We start from the raw sequence: 17342 nt of genomic DNA, 5'->3' as shown, positions 1-17342 counted from the left end.
TACGAGTGTATGAAATCTCTTTCAATTCACTGTCCCGTGGTGCTGTTCCTCCACCGCCCCTGTGCTGTTCCTCCAAGGTGCTGTGCTGTGGAGTCTGGAGGAAAAGGTGGGAGGCTGGTCGAGATCCCGCGGCTTCTGCGTGATGGAGACAGAAATCACGTCCACCTCAACTCTGGGGTCTTGAAAACGTGAGATTGCAGGTGCCGGTCGGTAGGGTTCTGGTGAGAGCTCTCTTCCTGGTTTGCAGACAGACAGCAGTCTTCTTGATCTGCCCTCACAGGGCGTTCGTTCAGGGTCTCTTGCGTTTTCAGCCCCGTGAGGGGCACGGCCGGCACGCTGTCTCACGGACGTACGGGAAGAGTGGCAGACTGACGTCAGTATGTCTGTCTCCACAATGATGACGCGGTTTGTGTCAATGTCCTGTGACTCAAGTAGCCTTGCTCAGCCTTGGTGTTACCATCTGACGCTATATTCCGTGCACTGCCTTTTCCATGAGATTGTTGTGACATTATGTGAGGCTTCTGGGGGCAGAGAATGATGGCCTGAAGGAGTGGTTCTCTAAGCGTGTTCTCTGCCCAAGTGGCCTCAACCCGATCCGGCATCGTCAGTCGGTCGGGGAGCCTGACTTCGAGCACCACCGACTCAGAGTAACCTTCCTCAAACTTTCCCCAGTGAACTTGCTACGTAGACGAGTTATCAGGGCTTTCCCCATAAAATTTCAATTCAGAAAACTGGAATAAAACCTGGGAATCAGAAAAAAAAAAATCCTGAGAATCAGTATTCTTGTTTCATTAAAAAATTCTTTTGGGGCACCTGGGTGGCTCAGTTGTTTAAGCATCCGCCTCTTGATTTCGGCTCGGGTCACGATCTCACGGTTCGTGGGTTTGAGCGCCGCGTCGGGTTCGTTGCTGACAAGCGGAACCTGCTTGGGATTCTCTCTCTCCTGCCCCCCCTTGCTCGCATGCACGCTCTTTCTCTCTCTCAAAATAAATAAATAAACATGTTAAAAAACGTTTTCAGGGGGCGCCTGGGTGGCTCAGTCGGTTAAGAGTCCGACTTTGGCTCAGGTCACGATCTCACGGTCCGTGAGTTCGAGCCCCGCGTCGGGCTCTGGGCTGATGGCTCAGAGCCTGGAGCCTGCTTCCGATTCTGTGTCTCCCTCTCTCTCTGCCCCTCCCCCGTTCATGCTCTGTCTCTCTCTGTCTCAAAAATAAATAAAAAACATTAAAAAAAAAAAAAAAAAACGTTTTCAGGAGCGTTCCAGATGAAACTTGATTTGTGCGCGATTTTCTTTGCCTATAGCATCAATTTGATACGTATTTGCAGGTTGCTTGCTGAGGTAGGTGACCAGCGGCGGATCTCCATAGGCCTAAATATCTGATTTAAGGCCAAGAAAGAAAGACACGTTGCCTGAATCAGTTTAGCTACTGGGGGTTTGAAGGACAGGCAGAAGTTTTCTGGGTGTGGCAGGTGGGTAAGGAGGTCATGCAGTCAGAGAAGAGAGGTGTGAAAATCAGGCCTGAGGGCTGCAAGCTTCAGAAACAAGAATCGGTTTGAAAAGGCTCTAGATGTTCTATCTCCACCCTTACTATCTGGTGTCATGATTATCTGCTCAACAGTTTCCCCACATGGTTTTGAGTTTCTTTTCAAGGGTGGGGAGTAAGTCTTAGCCTCTTACCTCAGTATGTGGTGCTCTCTTACAGGCTCATGAGTGAATAAGCAGTGGGTAAGGGGGCAAGGGGACAGGCAAGATGGAAGGACTTAGTTTGGTGCCAGATTCTAGAAGATTCTAGAAGACTTCGAATGCCATGATAAATAGTTTCTACCTAAAAGTGTTGTGACTCTTAAAAAATGAGTTGAATGGAGGAAATGCTCTCACCCAATTTGTGTTGTAAAGTCCAATTTGCTGAAGACAGAGCAGGTACACTGAGTAGAGGTCAAAGCCAGAGGATCCCATAGGAGGCCAATGCAATGGTCCTTGAAAGGAGATGATCTAGACTAGAATGAGGGCTTCTTCATGACGACAGAGAGGCCCGGGGAAGATGGCCGAAGTTGACAGGGCAAGACTCAGCCTCTCTTCAGAGGTGGGGCCGAAAGGGGCAGTTAATGGCAACTTGAGCTTACAGTTCACATTGGGGAGGGGTGGGATTTGTGGTTGATTAGAAACTGAAGCACGAATAGTGTGGAGAAAGCCAATGACTTTTGTTTTCAACTGAAGTGACCATGGAGCATCGGGGTCCATTGGAAGCATAGGTTAGCAGCTCAAGAAAATGGTAGCTACAAGACCCTTAGCATTTCAGCGTTGATGCTCTGGGGCACCTGGGTGTATCAGTGGGATAAGCGTCCACCTCGTGGTTTGGCTCAGGTCACGATCTCCTGGTTTTGTGGGTGCGAGCCCCACGTTGGGCTCTGCTTGGGATCCTCTCTCCTCTCTCCCTGTCCCTCCCTTACTTGTGCTGTCTCTGCCTGTCTCAAAATAAATAAATAAACTTAAAAAAAAAATAACGGTCGATGCTCCAAGTGTGAATAAGTTCCTCTAACTTCTGTTTATTTTCGTTAGCTTGCCTTTATCTACCTACCCACCCCCCCCATCCATATGTAAGGGCTACTAGGAGAGTAGATGGGCAGATGAGAAGGTTGATAAAGGAAACCGAGAACATTGTGGAAGCAAACACCTGTACTGTGTTCTTTGGATGATTTGCCTATTCTTGTTTTCAACCTTATTGACTCTCTACTCTTTCCTATACGGATGAAACTTGCCTTTCTTGTGGTGTCATAAACATAGACAATTTTGAAAAAAGAATCTCACAGAATATAAATTGACGGCTCTCTGGGCGATTGTAGTCATTCCTTCTTTCTTTCGGCAGGTGGTAGGCATTTGGGTATCACATGCCAGACAAGGGGTTTGACCCTGGATCCTGCAATGAACAGCACAGCCCCCGTACTTACAGACTTAACATTCTTGTCGAGGAGACTTTGGTCAGCCCGGTACACATGTTTAGAAGTTCTCTGCAATATCACTAATACATTTCCTGCTGTCATTCACAAATCCATTTAATACAAAAGAGAGTCTGATGCACGATGGAGGGTATTTTATTACGTGTAATCAGTCTTTTCCCTCGGATGTTGATGGAGGGATTTCCATTCTTTCCACTTCAGTCAAGATGAATCTCATCTATTTATCACAGGATTTACAGAAAGACCTGTGAACAATTTGTGTGACAGCTTCAGAAGGAGATATTCACTCTTGCTTTCTTGGTCTCCTAAAGTCACAGCATTGGGCCAGGCTTGGAAATAGAAGCAATCATACTGCTTTAACCAAACTTACATTTATCTCTGGGCAAATGCACTTTTTATCCTTCCAATCGTCATGTTAACCATCTGCGGAAAGGCATATATTTCAGATTCCAGAAGTCTGATGAATCGGCCAGAACATAATTAAACTTAACCAAATCTCTTTTCTCTCCTCTGGAATGTTCAGCATGCTGCATCGTAAGGCCAGGGCTGGGAGAGTGCATTGTGAGTAGCTGCGAGTGTAGCCTGAATCCAGTGGATTTTGAAGGCATTGTAGACCAGCGTGGGGTTAACTGTAAGTTCTGTCACCTACGAACTGTGTAGCCGTGGAGGCTGATTAACTTCTCTGGGTTTAATGTCTTTCTCCATAGCATGATTATTGCAGGATCAAATCTCAGAGAGTTGTTGCAAAGGCGAAATGAGATGGCATATATAGATTTGGAGATATTTGGGGCATCTTCCCATTTCACAAGTCACAGTCTTCTCTGAGCAGTGCTGCTAAACGACACGGATGAGCCTGGAGAGGCTGTATGTGTGGCATAAGGTGCTGCCTCCCTGCCCCCTGTTGACTGGGGGAGTGTGCCTAAACCACGTTGATCAGACTGTCTCTTCTCATGTTTGGTGCTTGTGGTTGAGACACACAGAGACTGGGAGTTGGTGAACTGAGTTATAGCGACCTCAGAGCCTGGAAGGTCAAGGAATTCCTGCTCCCTGGATAGGTGGGCTCCCGGGTTTTTCTCTTTCCGGATATCGCTTCTCCCTTGACTTATGTGAGATCTTCTCCTGGTAGATCTCTTCTTCAGCAGGAGTTGGATCCTGATGAGGGGGTTGACTAAGAGTTGGACCCCTTGGCACCTTTTGAAAAACCATCTCCTCCTTCAACGCCATTCTAGTCTGTTAGGAAATCCCTTCGACATCACTGTTTTCCAAATATCTTTTTTTTTCCCCCCCAAGCCCTTCATTTTAGTGACTGTCTGTCACGTGAACTCAACTGTCTCAAGATGGCCTTCTTTCTCCATTTCTATTCCAGCCTTCCTTCAATTCGTTCTCCAGACAAAGCCAGAGGGAGGGAGATTCTTCCAAAAGTAGACTGTATAAACTGGCCCATGCAACCTCTCTGCTGAAATCCTTTCCGTGGCCTCCTGATGACCTTGGAGTGACATCTCCACTCCATCATCACCTCCAGGGTCCCCCTGCTCAAAGCCTGTCCACCATTCCGGCTCTCCCTTCCACTTCTCTTGACCGTGGCCTCTGCTCCGTGGTGCCGTCCTCGTCTCGGTGTCTCAAAAGTCCTAGATCTTTCCTGTCCTGAGGCCTTTTCATGTGTGATTTCTCTTTGGGTGTTCTTTCCCTCCAGAGGGCTCTCAGTCAATCCCTTCGTCTCCTAATCTTAGTTATTTTCCACAAAACCTCCTCTGACCCCCACATCTGAAGTGGATCTCCGGATAAGCCATGTCCTTTGTAACTCTGATGGAAAAGAAGCCGGAGGCATCCATAGTCATTAGGTGTATTTGCACGGCTGTTTATTTAATTCTCTTCTCTCCCGCGAGGCTCTACGTCACCTGAAGACAGGGCATATGTAGGCTTCCCTCTCCTCTATCCCCAGTGATGTAGGGTGTTCATTCAGGACACCTAGACCGCTGGCGTGGCATCGCGAAGGTTAACATGAGGAGTGGGCAGTTCTGCCTAAACCCGGGGCAGGCAAGGTGAGCGGGCATCACTCCGCCCATCAATTAACTGGGAGTCAAAGGATCACGGCCATAAGGCACCCCGACACGCCCAGTGACAATTCCACCTCTCTCTCTAACGGCAGGATTGTCCTAGGCAAGCAACGCAAAAGGATAGAAATAAACCAAGGTCGATGAAAACGCTATTACATTCAGAGGGGATACTTTCCATCCGTTTTCAAATTAAAGTCTCATGCAAGAGGCAGAAAAATACACTACAGATTCTTTAGCTTGATTGTTTCAACTTTTAACAGTGAAGTCAATATGTGCCTCCAACTAACTGCTGGGGATTGCTGTGTGATTGCCAGGTTGTTTTATGTATGTGAAGCAACAAAACAATATAAGGTGACAAACAAAAGACGGAGAAATATATAAAAGGGAAAAAAAAAGTTGGCTGTGTGCTACCTCGGGCTTTAAAACTCTTCTTATACACTTCACCGCGAAGTCTATTAAAGCAAAATATAGTGGAAATACAATATACTGCAATGAATGTCTTCAAACTAGCAATTTAGCGCAAAAGCTGAGGGCAGTTCTTATGCACCGACTTTTAATACCGCGACGATTTGTGGTCTCACAAAGTTCCTGCCTTAGGCAGAAGTTGTGCTGAGTTCTAATAGGCCTAGTTTGTCGGCTGTCAGAATAATGGAGAATTTGGTAGCGGAGGGGCTGGATGCTGTAAACAGTGGAGATAATTAGAAGGTCTGCTGGCAGGATCGTGAAGCTGGTTTATATTCGGTCGCAGGGGAAAGTGTTTGTTAGGAAACTAGCGGGTGACATCGCAGTCTGGGTCCCAGCAGGTTTATTTGGGGGAAAATTCCGTGGGTCACTGGACAGGCTAGTGTTCTTTGTTGATTATAATGCTACCGCTATTACTTATAATATTAAGTCAATAATAATGGTTATATATATAGTACATTAACTTGATATAATTAAGTCGATAATAACGCTATTATTGAACACCTACTATGTGCTTGGCCCTGCTCAGACAGTTCTTCTGTATCTCCATTCTTTTTTTTTTTTAATTTTTTTTTAACGTTTTATTTATTTTTGAGACAGTGAGAGACAGAGCATGAACAGGGGAGGGTCAGAGAGAGGGAGACACAGAATCCGAAGCAGGCTCCAGGCTCTGAGCTGTCGGCACAGAGCCCGACGCGGGGCTCGAACTCACAGACTGCGAGATCATGACCTGAGCCGAAGTCGGCCGCTTAACCGACTGAGCCACCCAGGCGCCCTTGTATCTCCATTCTTTAGAGAAGGAAATCAAGGCTTAAAAGGGTAGTAGCTTTCTTTAATGTGAGACACAAGCACGGAGTGGTGTTTGCAATCACGCAGACACCGTGTTATTCACACTATCCCGGGCCGTCTTCTTGTGGGGGCAGGGTTAATATTGCCGATCACCGTGTTTTAAGCGTCTAGTTTAAATTCGCCATAACTGTGGAGGCCGTTGGCTTCACAGACAGAGGCTGGCACTCAGAGCGAGGTCTCCCATGACTCATTATCCGTCATCATTCAAGGGATGAAGATTGCCAGGGATTTATTTTATTTTATGTAAGTGACTATGGAATCTAGACCGTCCTTTTACATAGAGCTATTTTTTACTCCTTGGGGCCAAGTTTATATCCTGCCTGGGAGGACCGAGTGGCCACATCATTGCAGGCTTCACGTGTCACCACCACCGCCCACCCCCCCCCCGCCCCATCCTGCCTCCACATGGTCACCTTCCCAGGTGACTCACGTGGAAGGTAAGAAAACCCAAAGGTGATTCCCCATCAGGTGTGGGAACATGAGTGATGATTCTGCGGTCACTGAGGTGTTGACTTTAACTCTGCTTGTACATTTCAGCACACAAGAGAGTCCCCTGCCCGATCAGGGACAGGGACCAGGGACCATGGCATTCTCTGCCTTCGGGAGCTCAATTACACACTTGGACTGATTCCATTTCTTTTCGAGGATAAATAGTAATTAGCATTTTTCAGCACATTGTGGAATGTCCACATTCTCCCTCCTGAAAGTTGTAACAAAACTGGGGAACTTACACGCAACGAGCAACGGAAGTTGTCATGGGCATAGAGACCACAGAGCCCCGAGATTACTCAGCCTGGAAAGGGGGAAGCTGAGAGAGGGCATTATTGTAAGTGTATCAAATACTGAAGGGGGTGACGAAGGACTCGTTTACCAAACACTGGATCATTCGAACAAGAAGGCTTCATCAAGAGACCTTCCTACAGTGCTCCCTTCCGAGCAAAATCAGCTTTCCTCCCCCTTCCTTTGCATTCATACGCCCAAGAATCTGTTTCTTGGTTGCACTTGGTATCTTATTCAGTTATTTGGGAGAAGTAGCAGGTGTGGGGCAAGGGGCACTAGGGAGGGATAAGACGGTGTGGATCCTAGCCCTGGCTCTGCCATTGTTTCCATTGTTTCTTCCATTGTACCTCAGTTTGCTCATCTACAAAATGGGAATGCTAAGCCTTACTAAAAAAAAAAAAAAAATTGCATAAAGATCTCAGAGGTCTTGATGAAGGCCAGATGGGAGAAGGCATATAAATGTGCTTCGTGGTCTGTAAATGGGACACCTCTGTGCCCCTCGCCACATGATTTAGACCCACTTTTTTACCCGAGTTGTTGGAACAAAGCAGCCCAACAGCTTGACAACTTGTTTCCTGTGGCTTGTCAGCCCGTCCCTGAGCTTCTCCAGGTCTCTGTCCCTCTAGCCTTCTGGGTCAGAGCTTCCCCGATGCTATGTGAGGGCCATGCCTGAATTACTCAGAAGGACCCATGAAGAAACTGTTGAACGATGGAGTACAAGAGCCAGAAGAAAATGACGCTGTGCGCTGTACTTGGGTGAAAACTTCGGAGACCCGTTCCGAGTGCCCCTTGGAGGGCCCGAAACAGATCGGAGCCTGGTGCCCACAGCAGTGACTGACCCAAGCACGTTCCCTTGTGTGGTCTTCTCCCCTAGCCGCTCTCTGAGGCGTCTGTAAGCCCTGCCTCAGGCTCCGCTTTCTGGAGGGCTCCAAAGTGAGCCACACCTCTCCAGCCTTCTAGATTTTAGGCTCTGAGCTCATCGCCAACGATATTATCCAGATCAAGAATGATCGTAAAACCATGTAGCTCATCTGTGGACCATAAAGTTCAAGTGAGATTCAGAATCCGCCTCGGAAATTCTGGGGGGTCCGGCTGTTTTTCTCAAGCAGCAAGGAAAATTCTTACCCATCTTGGACTCACACTCTTGTGATGGAGACACTGTCTAGAAGCCCTTAGCTCTCACACGCTTCCATAGAACTGATTTTTTCCAAATCCACTGGCCAAGCGGCCATCAACTGTCACCTGGACAAGAGGCAGAGTCTCCTAACCTGTTGCCAGCATTTATCTTCCATCTCTCCAGCTATAATTACTGGCCAGCAGATAGAACAATCCTTAAAAATTCCAAGTGAATCACGTTACTCCCTTATATAATGTCCTTCCGGCTGTTCGTTGCTTTCAGAATGCAATCCAATCTTCTTGTCACAAATGCCGATTCCCTTGGAATCTGCCACCTGCCTACCTCGTCAGCCTGGCCTCTTTCACGATCCCCAGCAACCCTCCCCCCCCCCTTCTGCCCTCCCCCCCACTGAAGCCGCGCAAGCCTCCCTTCAGCAACTTGTCCTCTTTGCTGCCTCAGGCCCTTTGCTCCTGTAATTTCCTCTGAGGGGGCCCTTTTCTTCCGTTGATTCCTGTGACTCGTTCCTTTTCTTTCTGGCCCCTCGTCAAATGTCACGTCTGCAAGGAAATATTCCCTGACTGTTCTTTTTACGGAGGATTTCCCCCTCTTTCCAACTGCCATCGCTTATCACACCCTATTGCGGGGGTCAGCAAATGTTTCACTAAAAAAATAGTGAAGCGGGGGACGCCTGGGTGGCTCAGGCCATTAAGCATCCCACTCTTTTTTTTTTTTTTAAATTTTTTTTTTCAACGTTTTTTATTTTATTTTTGGGACAGAGAGAGACAGAGCATGAACGGGGTTAGGAGCAGAGAGAGAGGGAGACACAGAATCGGAAACAGGCTCCAGGTTCCGAGCCATCAGCCCAGAGCCTGACGCGGGGCTCGAACTCACGGAGCGCGAGATCGTGACCTGGCTGAAGTCGGACGCTTAACCGACTGCGCCACCCAGGCGCCCCTAAGCATCCCACTCTTGATTTCGGTTCAGATCGTGATCTCACAGCTCATGAGATCGAGCCACGTGTGTGGGATTCTCCCTCTCTGCCCCTCTCCGGCTCACCTGCGTGAGTGTGCGGGCTGCGCGTGCTCTCTCTCTCTCTCTCTCTCAAAAGAAATAAATAAACATTAAAAAAAATAACGAAGCAGATAGTGAACATTGCAAATTCTGTGGGCCATAAGGTAGCTGGTGCAACCACTTAACTGCTTTTTTATGGTTACAGCAGCCGTAGACAAAACATAAATGATTGGGAGGGGGTGTGTTCCAATAAAACTTTATTTACAAAAACAGGCATTGAGAGTGCCAGACGTGGCCCTGAGGGCCATAGTTTGCTGATCCCCTTACCTCTTGAGGGTTGTTGATGTCATTTATTCCAGTTTAAAAATAACCCTGTGCTCATTAACCTGTTTGTTGTTTGTCCTCTGCAGCTGACTGTATATTGGACGAGGAAGGAATCATGTGCCTTTATCACTGTGATCTCAGTGCCTAGAAGGGTTGCGGACAAGGTAGACGCTAAATACATATTTATAAATGGACAAACGATGAAATGGATCTCTCTTGTTGTATCTCAACCCCGCGTCTTACGTACTTACAATTTCCTTCACGGCACTGTTCCTAATTTTCGATTGCTTAATTTATCTGTTTTCGCAAGCTCCGAGCACATAAACTAGGTGCGTCTTATTTAATTCATTGATATATCTGTCAGTCCCTAGTATAGTGCTTGGCACATAAACCTTCAAATAAGCGGGATGACTAAACGAATGCATCAGTGTAGATTATTTCCATGGACAAAAGGAAGCGCTGACCTCCAATTCTGATAAATGCTCGCTTAAGAAAATACATCCATGTTAACGTGAATGCGTGAATGAATGAAATGAGTTTACTGGTTCTCCGTGGCTATAATGAAACGTTTCTAAACATTTCTCCAAATTAATCAATCTAAGGATAACTAGCAGAAAACAAGAAAACTAGCTGGAAAAAGACGTGGTGCATCACAACCCAGATGAAAAACTAATAACCCGTGAATAGCGTGACGATGACATCTCCCAATTTGCATGGGGCAAGCATTGTTTTTGCCACTTATTTCATTTATTTATTTTTTTCCACGGAGTCATTATTAGCAGCGTCTCTTTTTCTTCTCAGAAGGGCTGATTTGGACAATGAATTATCTTGTCACTGGAAACGTAAGGAAAAATGTTACCTTTCTTTCCCGAGGACAAGCTGGCCATGCTCTAGAGGAAGTCCTTCCTACCCTAATTTTCCCGCAGCCCATGTGGAGAGGCGGGCGTAAACTCCTATTGTCCAGTGGGTTAGGAATTATGGAGACTGAGGCCAAGGGCAGTGGTTAGAACATTGACTCTCTGCTGGGCTTTACATCCTGGCTCAGAAATTCCTTGTCTGTATTGTCCTTAGCCTCTCGGTACCGCACCGTTGCCTCAGTTTCCTCACCTGAAAATGGGGGTAATTATAGTCCCAATCTCCTAGGGCTCAATAATTCTAAGATATCTTACTACATGCCTACGTGTGTTTCTTAATGCTCTCGAGAGTATTTTCAGTCTTTAGATGAAAACTATTTCCAAAAGACTTGAGAAACGTTGACCATCATGTGGGATTTTGTATAATAATATCTTTATTGCAAATCTGATTGGCATGTTTGCCTTAAATGTCATGAGAAGGTTTCCGCTGCCTTAACATTTGCCTGATTGTGTGATGTCCCCAAATATTTTGTAATTTTTGTACCTCTCTGAACCTAGGGCACAATAAAATAAATTAAATTAATTAGGGCTGATAATTATTCTAGCGAACCCTCATCTTGCATAATGCATCAATTCAACACTGCTTTGTTGCAAAAAAAATCCAGTTTGACTGACACGTAAGAGTAAAGTAATATAAGGTTCATTTCTATTTAATAGCATCTGATTGTATTCTCTTGATAAGTCAGATAATTAAGTAATTCCTCTGTAATTATTAGTATTAATTTTATATATCCTTTCTGGTTACTAGAATTATTATTCCTTCTGTAAGAGTGGCAATTATTGTTAATTTAATTCCATATTCTACATTGACTCCCGGTAAATGATTCTGAATCTTAAAACTATTGTGTTTGTTTAGGCCCTAAAAACATGCACTCATATAACTTTTCCATTTCTTAGCTCATTTAATTTGTGATTTAGTTAGGTAGTTTTACAAAGTTAATTTGGTCATCTCTGAAATCTAGACATTGTTGTTATTTGCTCTGTAATATACAATTCATGAATAACAATTATTTTTTCATTGTTCTAGAATCGTTTGTTACTTTTGTGACGGTTATCGGGATTTTTCTTCTTATTTATTTTTACTTTTATTTTTTTTCAGGTTTGTTTATTTACTTGGAGAGAAGAAGAGAGAAAGCACCAATACAAGCAGGGGAGGGACAGAGAGAGACGGAGAATTCTCCAGCAGGCTCTTCTCTGTCAGTGCAGAGCTGGATGTGGGGCTTGATCTCACGAACCGCGAGATCCTGACCTGAACCGAAATCAAGTTGGATGCTTAACCCATGGAGCCACCCAGCCAGCCCAGCTTATCAAGATTCTTAGGAAGTACCTTGCATGATACTTTCGCTTTACAAATATGAGACCCGAGGAGGTTTTGTGACCAGCCCAGGCTCATCACCTAGCCCAATGTCCGTCTTCTTTTACTTTTCCGCTTTTCTCTTGACTTAAAAATGCTACTCTGCTTTGGCAAACCTCACCCATTGCCTTCAGCCTTATTAGCCTCGTCCTTCAGACCAAACATGGTCAGTCCTCCGCTGTAAGACATGGGGGGGTCCTCAGATAAAGGAGGAAGGGGTAGGTTCTAGAAGGTAGGGCTAGACACGCTCGTGGTGTTGATTTGAATCTGGGGCAGCTCCTGAAGGTTCTTGGGTAGGTGAGTGCTGGGCGTGGGTAGGAGGTGACAGGAAGGGGCATGAGGATCTGTAAAGGTGGACCGCTTTGTGTTCTGGAGAGAGGGAGAGGGAAAGTGAATTGATTCCTCCAGAAATGACCTGCGATCAACAGTCAGGAATCCAGAGTGAGAACCACAGGCGAGCAGGTGACTTAGTCTTTCCCAAACAGACTCTGTCCAGTTGCGGCCATGCTCCGTCCACCTCCACTCTGAAAGGTCTGTCAAAGTGGACTTTTCCTCTCTAGTCTCGCTGCTACGTTCCCAGTCACTCCCTCACCATTGCTGTGCTAGGCTCGCCTGACATTTCCACACCGGGGTCCCTGTCTTGGCCTCTTGCTCGGGTCCACCCTGCCCACCACCTCTCCTCCCCCCTGTTTCTTTCCCCGCTCCCTCTTTCCCTTCTCTGCCCAGAGGAAGTCTGCTTATGGGCTCATTCCACATGCCACATGCCACACGCTCGGATTCCTCCCTCTCTTCTTCCAAGCAGAATGAGATGTCCCTTCTTTGGTTTGCCCATTTCCCTGTGCGTACAGCTCCAGAATAAGGTGATGGTTACACTGGGGTGAGTCATTTATGTGTGAGTCTGATTTAGCACTGGACATCCAGTGCCTACCACCAGACTGAAGACCTAGCAACTTCTCAATAAATAGTTTCGAATGAATCTTTCGGTTTTTGGTACCCCAGTTCAGGGAAAAGCAAAGATACGGGAACGAAAAGACAGTGGTGTAGAGACCGCAGAAGGCATTCAGCCTGAAGACAAGTGGTCCGGGTGGGCAGAAGTTGTCTCCTTTAGAGAGTCATTCGGAGACTCAGGCTCCTCCCGTGGGGCGTTGTCAGGTTGCAACTTGGGTCACAACCCTTCTGTGTTCCAGCTGGCAGGAAGAGAATGAAAGCACGAGGGAGGCAATGACTCAAGGCCATGGTGAGGAAATGGCCCACATTGCTGCTTCTCAGATTCATTTTGCTCTGAGTCGGTCACATGACTATATTGCAATGCAAAGATGGCGAGGAAATGCCGTGTATCCAAATGTCCGAGCAATAGAGGAGGACCAATTTTGGTGGGCAACTAGCCATCTCCACCCACTTGCCTTTCTAACTTTCTTTGGAGCCATATCATTGCCCTCCCTCACCGGATCCCCTCAGGCATCATGGCCATGAGATCTCATGCGATGCGTTGCGAAATACCAGTCTACCTGCAAATGTATCAACTGTCTGATATCAACCAATCGTCTGTCTTCACTTTTTCTTTCTTTCCTTTGAAAATTACCGTAAACTTTCCTACTTAAACTGTCAGGCTTTATTTTCTTTCTGTATGAGGAACAAGTTCCTGTACGTTAATTTTGTCTTATTTCTTTGTTTAATTAGACAGTCTCTATTTGGCATAACCCAGGCCTGATTTAAATTTCTTTCTTTTTCTTTTTTTCCCCCCTTGTCTGTTGTCTCTCTTATGGCATTTTCCAGGAACTGTACTAATTTAGGGGATCTTTTATCTCGATCAGCCTCAGCAAGCGAAGAAAGTAATTTTTTTCTGGAAGTATCTGTGAAAATTCTTTTGTACAGCTACTTCCTCTTAGGAGTTGTTCTTTTGTACGTCTTACTTAATGCCATGGCTGTTAGTTCTATAATATTAGAGCATCCTCATAAGGATGCTGTGAGCAGTGATGCTGGTTTAAGAGACACAGTGCCTGCCTCTTTGAAACAGCTGAGTTTTAAAGATCCCCGGGTGGCACCTGAATCAACATTATTTCCCCTTTCACACTCCTAGATAAGAACTCACTGTCATACGTATGCTGATATATATATGTGTGTGTGTGTGTAGGTATAGATATAGATATAGATATAGATATAGATATAGATATATGTGTGTGTGTATATATGTAGGTATATATATATACCTACACACACACACACATATATATCAATGTATATATATATATACATATATATGTATATATGTGTGTACATACCTATATATGTATGTATATACAGGTATATGTATGTATATACATATATGCACATATACATGTATGTACATATATGTATACACGTACACATATGTATACACACATATATACACGTACACATATGTATACACATATATGTATACATATATACATATACGTGTATACATACATGTATATACATATATGTGTGTATACATGCATGTATATATGTATACATGCATGTATATACGTATACATGTATGTATATACGTATACATGTATGTATGTATATACATGTATATGTATGTATATACATGTATATGTATGTATATATGTATATATATACACCATATTATATATGTGTATGTGTGTATGTATATGTATATATATACCATATTATATATGTGTGTATATGTGTGTGTATATATCATATTATACGTATGTGTGTGTATATGTATATATATACCATATTATATTTATGTGTGTGTGTATGTGTATATATACATATATATATACACACCATATTATGTATGTGTGTGTATGTATATGTATATATATACCATATTATATGTGTGTGTGTGTATATCAGCATACATATGACAGTGAGTGTGTATATATATATAATATGGTATTAGATACCATATATAATATATGAAGCTGTTAGCATATGGTATATATATTATATACATAATATGGGATATGTCATGTATTTGAGGCTGTTGATATATGGCATATATATTATATAGATATATAATATGCTATATACCATATATATAATATGATAGCATAATATACACCATATATAATTATATCATAATATGCATACGTATTATATGTATTACTTATAATATGTATGATATGTATATATAATATATATTATATATGATATACCATATTATTTATGTATAATGTATATATATCATATATATATATATGCACCATATACCAACAGCCTCAACGTTTGAAGAGGACAGACAGATTCTGTTTGATTCTGTTTTGTTAGCAAATCCATGACGCACGCTTCATTTTTTTGGCTTTTCCTCAATTTGATGGCTAGATTTTCTTAGAAAAAGTTTTAAAATGCTCTAAGTACCCCTCTGCAAGAGTGAGATCTACACATGCTATTTTCAGTGTTGTTGGTAGATCTCTGAGAAGGAGCTCACGTGTGGTGAGCCTGGGAGGGAAAAACAAATCCCGCTGCGGACTTCAGCCTGCAGCCCCTGTGATGCTGAGCCCCAGGGCTGTGAACCGAGGTGGTGGCTGGGCCCGCGGTGCAGTTTTTAGGGGTCTCTCCCGCCTGCTGGTTGTTTCCTCTATGAACCCCAGTGGGGTTGCGCTGGGACTGTCTTGCCCTGTTGTTCTCCTCTCGTCCTGGCCTTTGGTACTGCCCGTCGGAATAAATGCCGAGTCCCCGTGAATCAGAGAGAAGGGGAAGACGGGGCCTTCTCCATTCTTACCACTAGCCACCCCCCCTTACATACAGTGAAAATAATAATGGTAATGCCAGTTTTGAACACCCATTGTGTTCCAGACACGACGCACGCTACCTGCAACTCTCTCCACAGCCCTGTCCACCAGGCATTCATTATTATGCTTACGGTGCTCGATTGCTCATTGAGCTTTGGGGAACACTCAAAGAGTCCCAGCTGAAGAAGGGCAGCCTTGAGGGTCCCCACTCACCCCTCTGCTCTCTTGGAACATTAGATTCTTTTTTTTTGGTGCATTTCTTCTACATCTGAACACATGCATCCTGGAATTTCTCTGCCTTCCAAAGTTTTGGGCAACCTTATTCACTCTTGTGGCTTCCAAAGCTGGACCGATGACCCCCACGTCTCCCCCTCTGCTCGTGACGGAAATATCCGGGGTCTTGTAAAATCACCTCACCTCCTCACCTGTGGCAGGTTGACGTGGTTTCCTGGAACAGCCGAGATAGGCACCAGGAGCCCCGTCAGTTCACCTCTCCCTGGGAGTCTCACCCCACGTCCATGAGGGTGTCTCGTAAGTATATCTTGGGGGCAAAACGAGGCATCGGTGTCTCCAGGGTTCGGACTCCAGCTGCCGCTTGTTGGAACGAAGTTTTAGCCTCTTCCACTGACCTTTCAGCCATGGATCTCATGGGTGCCACATCTGCCTCAGTGCGACAGTCAGAAGGACCCACGATGCGGAACTAACGACACCATCGTCCAGATGGAAAATGAAGGAACCCCGTGGAGAACCTGCCTGAGCCCAGTCGCACAGCACTGGAGGCCTGTCTCACGTCAAGCTTACGTTTTCCTTTCGGGTTTAACTTCCAGCCCTACCTGCCTCGGTGTCTGACGGGAGCACAAGCGGCCAGAAGGGACACTCCTACCGTCTGTGGTATTTTCTGTCTGGCTGATGCTTCTTTCCGAAAGCCCGGCCCTGCCCTCCCTCACCACGCACACACACACACACACACACACACACACACACACACGCACATGCACACACAGGCACGCGCGCTATCCCAAGCGGGCTTCTCTGGGCTTCCTCGTGGGGAGCTCTGTCTTCTCACTAATCACTCAACGACGGTAAGGATGTATTCTCCTGTCTTCTTCTCTTTCTTTGAGAAAGGAAGCTTCTTGAGGACAGGCATCATGTCCTTTCTCTTCAAGTGTCTCCAGCCCCTCGCCCGGGGTTATTTTGGTCGGATGTTGGTTTGTAAACACCCCAGATGTTGGGGAGCGTGTGCGTTTCTTTGTGGGACCCCTGCACCGCCGGAGCCTCGGTGTCACGCAGAGTGAGAGCTTCTCGAGACGCGCCCGAGAGGGGAGAAGTCACCCTGGCCTCCCGGGCCTCCCGGGCCTCCCTTGCCGAAGGGCCTCAGCTGGTTCCCCAAGACCCACCCGGCCTGCAAGAAAATGTTCCTCTAATCGCTCTGACTCAGGCGCTTCTCAGCACCTGGGTGACTCCGGCTATCATGAGTCAATTGTCTTTCTGGCAACACTGGAGGATATTTGGAAACACTTCCAGAACTCGGGAGCAGCGCGAAGCAGACAAGCAGACAGTGTGTGATTGCACTGGGACTCAGGAGCAAACCTCAGCTCCCCCACCCCCACCCCCCCCCCCCGCCACCCCCGGCCGTGGCCCCGCGCCAGGTCTCCGCGGCTCGTGGAGACGGAACAGCCTTTGGAAGTGCTGCAGATTGAAAACAGGGAATCGGTTAACATCTCCCTAAGCAGCCAGTAGTCGGAACAAGGAGCGTGTTTGATAATGGAGAGATGCTGGGAGAAAGGCCGG

The sequence above is a fragment of the Lynx canadensis genome, chromosome B3 (genome assembly GCF_007474595.2).
Source record: "Lynx canadensis isolate LIC74 chromosome B3, mLynCan4.pri.v2, whole genome shotgun sequence".
NCBI lineage: Eukaryota > Metazoa > Chordata > Mammalia > Carnivora > Felidae > Lynx > Lynx canadensis.
Note: the sequence above shows the minus strand (reverse complement) of the source record.